The following is an 8,890-nucleotide window of genomic DNA, read 5'->3' as shown; positions in this document are numbered from 1 at the left end:
AATGTATAAACATACAGACAATGGATCTGAGTCTCCTCTAACTTATGTAACTTTTACACCAGTACCAATCCATTGACTTTAGGGGAGTTACTCGTGGGCTACATCAGAATGATCAGAATCAGACCCAAAAGCAAATTCCCTTTGTAGCGCCTGAAAAACATAATGTGGCCCAGAAAGACAAGGATATTAATGCCAGACCTATTCCACTAACTCAATCCTCTGACTGGCTCTAAAGAAATGAGAGTAACTAATGAGTAAACCTCTAAAGCAGCAAATAAGAGGCTGAAATTCTCAAAAGGCTGGGTTTCGAGTTGGGGTGCATTTGTTGATGACAATTTCAAAATATTGTTCATTATTTTATATATTTCCTAGTGAATATTTTATCAGCACACTTTTAGTAAGTGCTCATTCTGTAATGCCAAAGGATAGGGAAATGCTGCTGGCAAGAAGCATGCAGCCGCTATATGTACAAGATGTACTCATCTCAACCAGGGGCATGATGGTAAACGCTAGACAAGTTCACTGTAGAGTGTTACAGGAAATGAGAATACAATGCATACTCAAAGAACAGTGCTCTTCATAAAAACCCCAGTGCTCATTGCTGTGGGCAGCGTACACTCAAGAAAACTCAACTAAAAAGGTGCACCAGGCACAATGAGGTTAGACAGCTCCGGTTTCAGTTTCATTTCACACCACACTCAGGGCTTTATTCTGTCTTCCCTTTACCAACATTGATTAACACCTTAGTCTGCAACTGATCCAGTGAAACAAATGGGACTTCTTGTACAGAATGATGCTACTCATTGTGAGTAAAAGGGAAACATAACTGGGCCCTCAATGGGCAAAATTCAGAGGTTTTGTGTACATCTCAATAAGGTAGTTGAAATTGGTATAACTTAAAGAGAGAGCATAGTAGAAAAAGCCACTAACAGAAAATTATTAATTTAATAGCCTCCCTGCTACCAAGAAATGTATGGCTGAAGTTTGGAAAAGGCCTCGGCACCGTTTCATCAGACATATCAGTCTCCAGATGGCACATGCCCGATTCAGAGGGGCCTGCGTATAGGAGCCAGAACACTGTGCTAGGCATGATGCACATTTGTTCTGTGCTGTGTGGTACCCGCAGAGCACATGAGCGCAGCTCAGCAGGAAGATCTCTCTGTGTTGAGTCCTGGGCTTCAAGACCAAGTGCAATGTTCCTGGGAGAAAAGGGTGATGATTTGGTGACTCACTTGGCATAACTATTAACATTATAAACCTGAATGCCTAATGATACCAGAAATTATGGGGTTCAATAGAAAGTTTGTTATTTTCTTCTGAAGGAAGCGATGTGATTAAATGTGAGCAGGCCATAACAAAGAAGTGTGCTTTGAACAGATTGAATGAATTCTTTCATTGTAACTATGTGACAGATTTAGGGTACCAGGCCTCAGCAGTGCTGGCTCATGGGGTATTCAGTAACTCTCCTTATTCATTTTTCATGTATAGGGTTCACACTTTGGCAGTTTTGCTTTGACTTTTGAAGGTGCTGGCTGGAGAAGCCAAAGGGGAACTTGGCTGAAACTGCTGAGTCTCATGTGGATACCAATTGACACTGGAAATCCCTCGCCCAGTGAGTAGAATGTGAGTTGCCTGAAATCCAGTCCCACCTTACCTAAAACTGGCCCAAGTTTACCAGACTGGTTGTGAACCACAAAAGTTCACTGCTCCCCTCAGTTCTAGTGCCTAGTACTATCCAAACCTTCTCTTAACATATTTTCTAAATATAAGCCTAGCGTCTTTTCTTCTCTTCTTGCACCTCACCCACTGAACAGTGCAATGAGACAATAATGAAGGTTGCTTGGCATTGCCTCGTTTCAGACCCTCTTTGAGGGGGGAATCCGTACCAATGTTCTACAGAAAATAGAGCCCATTTGTCATCTGCCCTCTTTGGTTTGTCATCTACTTGCTTTATTCACCCATATGCTTGAATAAAGCAAGATATCTCTTGATTATCTGTTCTGTTCACTCCCTCTGCAGCACCTGGCATTGGCCACTGTCGGAAGACAGGATAGTGACCTTTGGTCTGACCCAGTATGGCCATTCTTATGTTTGATGTCTATGTCTTCTTATGCCCACTAAGACCTTTGAATCATGTACAGAGTGTTTAATAAATCTGAGTCCTGGAGGAAAGGGGAGAATGGAGCATGGGTCCCTGATCTTGGTGTGGTGACTATGTCAACGACATAGTCTATGTCAATTGACATTTTCATCATGCAAATCTAAGGGAAGACCATTTGTATAATGACTGACTATGGTACAATCAAAGATTTTCAGTTCCTCCTCCTGCCCATGAATAGTTTCAGTGATGAAGTAATTAACCCCGAGAAGTCCAAATCAGATCACTCTGAAACTTGTAAGTGAAATATTTTTAATGACAACTTACTTTTCAGTAATGACAACTTCCTAAAAGTACCAGGGGGTTTGAATCCATATCTATGTTTTTTAAATTTCAGAATCACAATTAATAAGGTGGTAATAAAGGATAGGAGAGGCTGCATTATATATTCTTTTAATCTAGTGCATTTCTGAAATCTGCTTTTAACTTTTCACACTATATACAGTCTCTCTCATTTCTCCTCTCTTCTTCTATTTCCACATAGCACTTTCTTTTTTACATATCACAGGCACATGACCACCACTCTGGCAATTGTGAAATCCAGATGGGGGATTACCAAATTGCACTTCATCTTTAAACTACAGGAGTAGAAAATTTTCTTTGTAAATAAACTTGATGGATGTTAGTATTCTGAATAATGATAGAAACAGGATAGCAAAAGATTCTTAGGAATTTAGAAACACATGCATCAGTGCTTAATGCTCTGGACTTTGTGAAAACATCTTCCACTGGAGCTGAAAGACCGGGGAATAGTGAGAGAGGGACTCTGGTGGTGGTTTGATTCCATTTTTATTATATTCATGTTGCTGCCGGGATAGTGTTATTATCTGTGGGTAATTGCCAGAGTCTGTTTATGTATGAAAGTAATTTTAAGAGCTTGTCAAAGGTGCCCAGAGCTTGGGTTGGGTGCTCTTATGTCAGGTAGCATGAACAGACAAAATAGATTGTGCTTTCTGCTGTTCCAGGAAAGTAAAGCTCCACCTGTCTTTAATTCTCATTATCAGGTTCAACTAACCCCCAAGGCTTTTGAAATTAATTCCATCAGTTTGGAAGGCTTATCGTTCCAACAGTTTCCAGTCTGTCATTAATCCTTAACCACACATTACTCAGTAACATTGGCCACTGTGACTCAGGAAGTACAAGACCAGGGGTGTGAATGCTCCAGGCTGCTTGCACCCTCTCCCTAAGACCTGGCTCTATGATTTTTCCATTGATTGGTATATGGAAGGTGCAGCCTTTCAACCCTGCACCCGCATTTAACAGGGAGAGTCATCTTCAAAGAGACGTTTCTCCTTCCACTGCATCGTTTTGTTTATGTCTCGAAGTGGCTTGTTTCCTTACTGTCCCTTAGTAGGGAACAAGGCTGTAAACATCGGCTGATGATATCAAAATTGGTAACATCCATACATCATAATACATCAAGAGTCTAATAACCTCTCTTGTATGAAAAAATCCTCTATTAGCCAGTTGCCTCTCCCAACCCTTTTCTCTCTGAAAGTTAGTTCAGTTACAAATTTCCTCTGGCTGGGCATGGACCTTCTCTGAGCAATTGCTTTTTATTCATCTCGATGGAGAATTATTTGCTTGGAAACTATTCCAGACTTTTCCATTACTCTGTTGGGCCCAATGCTGCAAGGTGCTGAGCATCTTTTCCAAGATGCTGAGCACTTGTAGCTCCTGCTGAAGTCTTTGTTGTTTTAATTCACTCCCCCACATAGCAGCTGACATGCATTTTAGCACATTTACTATTGTTTACTCCCACTTTTCTTTGTTCCCTGTCACCCTCTAGCTTTCTTTTCCTTACAGAAGAGAAACCACTGGAACTATTTCTAACTGATAAGAGGGAGGAACTCACTGAGTATGTGAGTGTAATAGAGAAGCTTAGAAGTAGTGGCTATGAACTACAATACAATATGAATGCAGAATAGTGAGGAAGGGGTTCCCTGGAGGCAGCGTGGTGAGGAAGGGGTTCCCTGGAGGCAATGTGGCGAGGAATGGGTTCCCAGGAGGCAGTGTGGCAAGGAAGGGGTTCCCAGGAGACAGCATGGTAAGGAATGGTTCACAAGAGGTGGCATAGCCAGGAATGGGTTAATAGGCAGAAGTGTAGCAAGGAATGGGTTCACAGGAGGCAGCATAGCCAGGAATGGGTTAATAAGTGAATGGGTTCACAGGACAAAACAGAACCAGGGGATTGGATTTCAGCAAAACAAATATTGAGAAATTAGGATTGGGGCCCTGTCCAAAACCCACTGAGTCACTGGTAAGACTCTTTGGCTCTATGAGGAGTTGGACCAGGGCCCTTGGGTGTAAATATAATGGGAGGAATGACTAAAATCCATCTGTCTAGCAAAGGCTGCCAAATCCTAAAATGGAGCATGAGTGCTGTGGAGGCTAATGTGCCCCCCCTCAAGCTTGTGGGGGGCAGGGCAGCTGTTCCAGGGGAGTCATTCAGAATGAGGACAGGTAGAAGGATCATGGACATCCCGCCACAGGTTCTCTCTGCTAGTAGAGTGCAGCTTTAAGTTCAGGACAGGTGTCTTTTGGAACTTTGCTAGGGGAGAGTGCCCAAGAGACATGGTGCTTTGGCCCAAACCCTCCTTGCCCAGTATTGCTCACGCTTTGGGCTGTCCTAAGTAGCTCCAGTTGCTTTGTGTCCTCCCCTGCAGGTGGACGTTCCATCACTGGGAACCTGCAGCCTGGAATCCACCATCAAGGCCAGCCAGAATGAAGGCACAACATATTAATTTTCAAAAGGGGAAAGGAAAGGGATGCCTTCCAATGTTTGCCTCATAAGCCTGACTTCTGGTTCTAGAAAAATGACAGGATAATTATTCAAAGAAAAATGACTCACTCGACACCTGGAGAATAGTGGAACTGTAAGCAGCACTGGGTTTCTGCAGTGTTAATCTTCCCAGATGACATTGATCACTGTCTTTGATAGAACAATTAAATCAGTGGCCAAAATGAAAGCAGCAAATGTAATGGGTCCAACTGAGGCTGGCACTTGTGTCGGGGGAAGAGGGAGGAGCACTCCCTATACTCTGAGGGCAGGGATTGCTCCCACCTTGTCCCTCCTCCCCCTGGAGGGGACTTGGGGGAAGCAGGCTGCACCACCTAAAGACAGTGTAGGCTATGTGCAAGCCCCTGTGCACTGAGAAGCTTGTGCCTGAAATGCAGCTCCCTACCTGAATACAGCTCAGTATCAGCCCCAGCATGTTTCAGTGCCTAACTGGCCCAATTTGGCTCAATGTGTTTTGACTTCAGTGATGCCTTTGTTACACTATCTCCCAAAAACTCACTCTCAGAACTAGTCCCAATTGGCTCAGGTAGGAGTACAGTCACATGGGTTAGTTACTGGTGCAGAGGCCAAAGATAAATTGTGGGGAGGGTCTTAGTGGGTAGTACAGGGAGCGGGGCTGGTCCTGGTCCTGTCTAACATCTTCTTTCATGATCTGGAAGAAGGAGTTAATGACACGTTTGTATAATCTACAGAAGATACTAAAATGCACTCACTCACACTGACTTTCAATTGGGCAGTCCCACTCTGTCCTTTACTGTTAGTGTTATGATGGCTGGTGGTGTCTCCTTCACTGAGAGGTATTATTTATTATTTGTATTGCGGTAACACCTAGGAGCCCCAGGCATGGCCCAGGACCCATTGTGCTAGGCACTGTACAAATACAGAACAAAAGGATAGGCCCTGTCCCAAAGAGCTGATAATCATTTAATATTTGTGGTTCTGTTTTAGAGCAAACTCCTGTGACAGTGTTTGAAGCACTGTCATAGCAGGCAGCTCTTATTTTCATAGACACATGATGGAAAAGCCCTATTTGCCCATCTTCTGCCCTAGTGGGATTGTTCCCTGCAGTCCACTGTCCATTACATTATCGCATGTCCCAAACGATGGGGCTTCCATCACTTTGCCTAGGAGACCATTTCTCAGTCTAACAGATGGCCCTGCTAGAAACTCTCTCCTGATATTCAGCCTTAATTGAGTCTGATGAATTTAATAACCATGAACATTTTTTCCTACATCCTAAATGGTTGGATTGGCTTCTATAACAGAAAGGGAATGAAAGTGCTAGATTGAGAATAAGGGGTCCAGGATGGAGTAGATAGATCCCACGCTGGCACTGAGAGCATAGAGGAGAGCTTGTGGATTCAGTCAGCCCCATCCTGCTACACCTGCAACAAATGACTGGCATGGAGAGAGGAGTTAAAAGAAGGAGACCTAGTCCAGTTCAGGGCCGACCAGGAAGGAGAGCAGAGCTCTGCTTCTTCCTTGACGAGGGAAGCCTGGTTCCAGACAAGAGCCTGAGCCAACATGCTACCTGAATGAACCTCCCCGTGGATGGCATGTGTAGGCCAAGGAAGACTGACTAAAATGATTAACTGCATAGTGACAAGCCCTGGGTAGAAGGGCAAGGTCCTCTTGACTAATCCTCGGGTGACCCTGATTTTAAGTTCACTGTTATCCTTTTATTTTGGACTCTGCTACCCTGGAAGGGGTAGGATTCAAACATGCCATAGCTGGAGGGGCAGCATCCAACAATAAGGAGCTGCAGCTGGGTGCACAAGGGAGTGTGTGGGGGGGTTGCCTAGGCAACCTGATTACAGGGCTCGATCCTAATATCATTATTTTATTGTAGCCACAGACACACACACATAGATGATAGGTTCCTGCTCCAAATAAACTTACAGTGTAAACAACAGATTTACTATTGTCTTCCATGTGACTAATTTCATGAGTCATATGAGTAAAGATTGCACAATCAGGCCCTCAGTCTTTTCTGACAAAGAAACAATTAAGATTTTTGAAACTCCTATAAAATCACAACTGGAAACAATCAGCCACCGAAGTGGACATTTCAATTATGCAGAATTCCACCCACAATCTGCAGACACCATAAAGGCAGCCAGTCGGGCCCAAAATATTTACATGCAAAAGCATACCCGAATGAAAGATAGGATTGCCTAGAGGTTACAGTGTGAGATTGGGAGGCCAGATGCTTGTGTTCTGTTTCTGGCAACCCCTGACTTGCTAAGTAGCTTTGGGCAACTCACCGTCTCCATTTACCCATACATAAAACGTGTATAACAAGCAGCTATTTATTTATGTTGAGGGGAATATCTGGATCTATTGACCAGATATTGACTGAGGAAAACATGAACACAGTGGTCCAGACTGATCCCCAGTGTATTCTGTGGAGCTCCTGAACTAGCATAATGTTGGCTTGTCACTAGTCTCACAAACATGGGGCATGTCAAGAAGGGGGTGGCAGTAGTGAATTTGCCAGGAGCTCCCTCTTCTGCTTCCTTTTCTTCCAGACTGTGGAAAGGCTAGGAGCTCTTTTAGAGATAAGAACCAAAGAAAGATAGGCACTTTACCCTGTAATACTGATACCCTTTAAATTCCAACCAGAGCAGTCTCCTCCTCTTCCCCACTGGAGGGAATTTGATAGTCACTTAGTGTAATTTATCTCTCTCCATGAATACTGCGTGCACACACATAAGTGGAACCAAATTCAGAGAGGAAAAGCAGGACATTTACTCAGCCCTGCTTCACTGTGCCCTTCCTTTCTGTCTCTATCATACATAGTTTGAAGGGCATCACCAATAATCATAATCCTGTTATCTTTTAATGCCTTCCTTATCTCATCATCAAATTTCATTCCACTGTCTGTCCTGCAGAGAAGGTGCATAGTGCACTAACATTATAAGTCCTCTAATCCTTCTGTTATTTCAACCCAAATTGATTCATTATGGCTCTCTTGCGCTGACAAGTGCAATTCCTTCCACTATACATTTTCACTGACATACAAAACTACACCTCCGGCTTCCTTTCTCCTCTGTTATTCCAGGATATCAGGTGGCATTGAAATTTGAATTCATTCAGGTCTTTCATGCTACTGTGACTCTTGCTTTCTACATAACACTATAAGAATTTTTAACTTATATTTCAGAGTTTCAAGTATTTTACTTGCAATATTACTCTAGCCAGAATCTAGAAAAGCAAAAATATTGCATGAGGTTCTGGCTACTCAGGGGACAGGTAATGTGATATGGACCCTTTCATCAAGAAGACCCCAATTCTGGAAAGCATTCCTATTCAGGACAGTACTTATGCATGCATAACTTTAAGCATGTGCTTAAGTCCCACTGAAATAAAAATTTTGCAGATGACACAAACTTATTTAGGTCAGTGACGACTGTGAAGCACTTTAGAGGGACTTAATGCAGTTGGTGAACAAGCAACACAAAGCAGATAAAATTCAATGCACAGGATAATGCACATCTAAAAGATTAATCTGAATTACTCCTTCACATTAGCAGGCTCTATATTAACCATAACAGTGCAGGACAAAGACATGTGGATCATTATAGACAGCTTAATTAAGACCTGTACTCAATGTGCAGCAGTGTTCAAAGGTAACCAAGATATTAGGATTTGTAAAGAACAGTATAGAAAATATTGAAAATATTATGCAAATCAATGGTTTGCTCACACCTGGAATAATATGTTTTGTTTCAGTCACCATATCTTCAAAGGATATAGCAGAAATAAAAAGGGTTCAGAGAGAGATGACAAAAACTATGAAAGGCTTGCAAAGATTTCTGTATGAGGAAAGACTGAAAGACTCAGATTTTAGAGAGGAAATAAGTAAGAGGGGACATGATAAATACATACAAAATAACGAATGGTGCAGAGAAGAAAAAATGGGTGCTTGTACT

The sequence above is a fragment of the Chelonia mydas genome, chromosome 10 (assembly GCF_015237465.2).
Source record: "Chelonia mydas isolate rCheMyd1 chromosome 10, rCheMyd1.pri.v2, whole genome shotgun sequence".
In the NCBI taxonomy this organism is placed as follows: domain Eukaryota; kingdom Metazoa; phylum Chordata; order Testudines; family Cheloniidae; genus Chelonia; species Chelonia mydas.
This window is presented reverse-complemented; position numbering follows the sequence as displayed.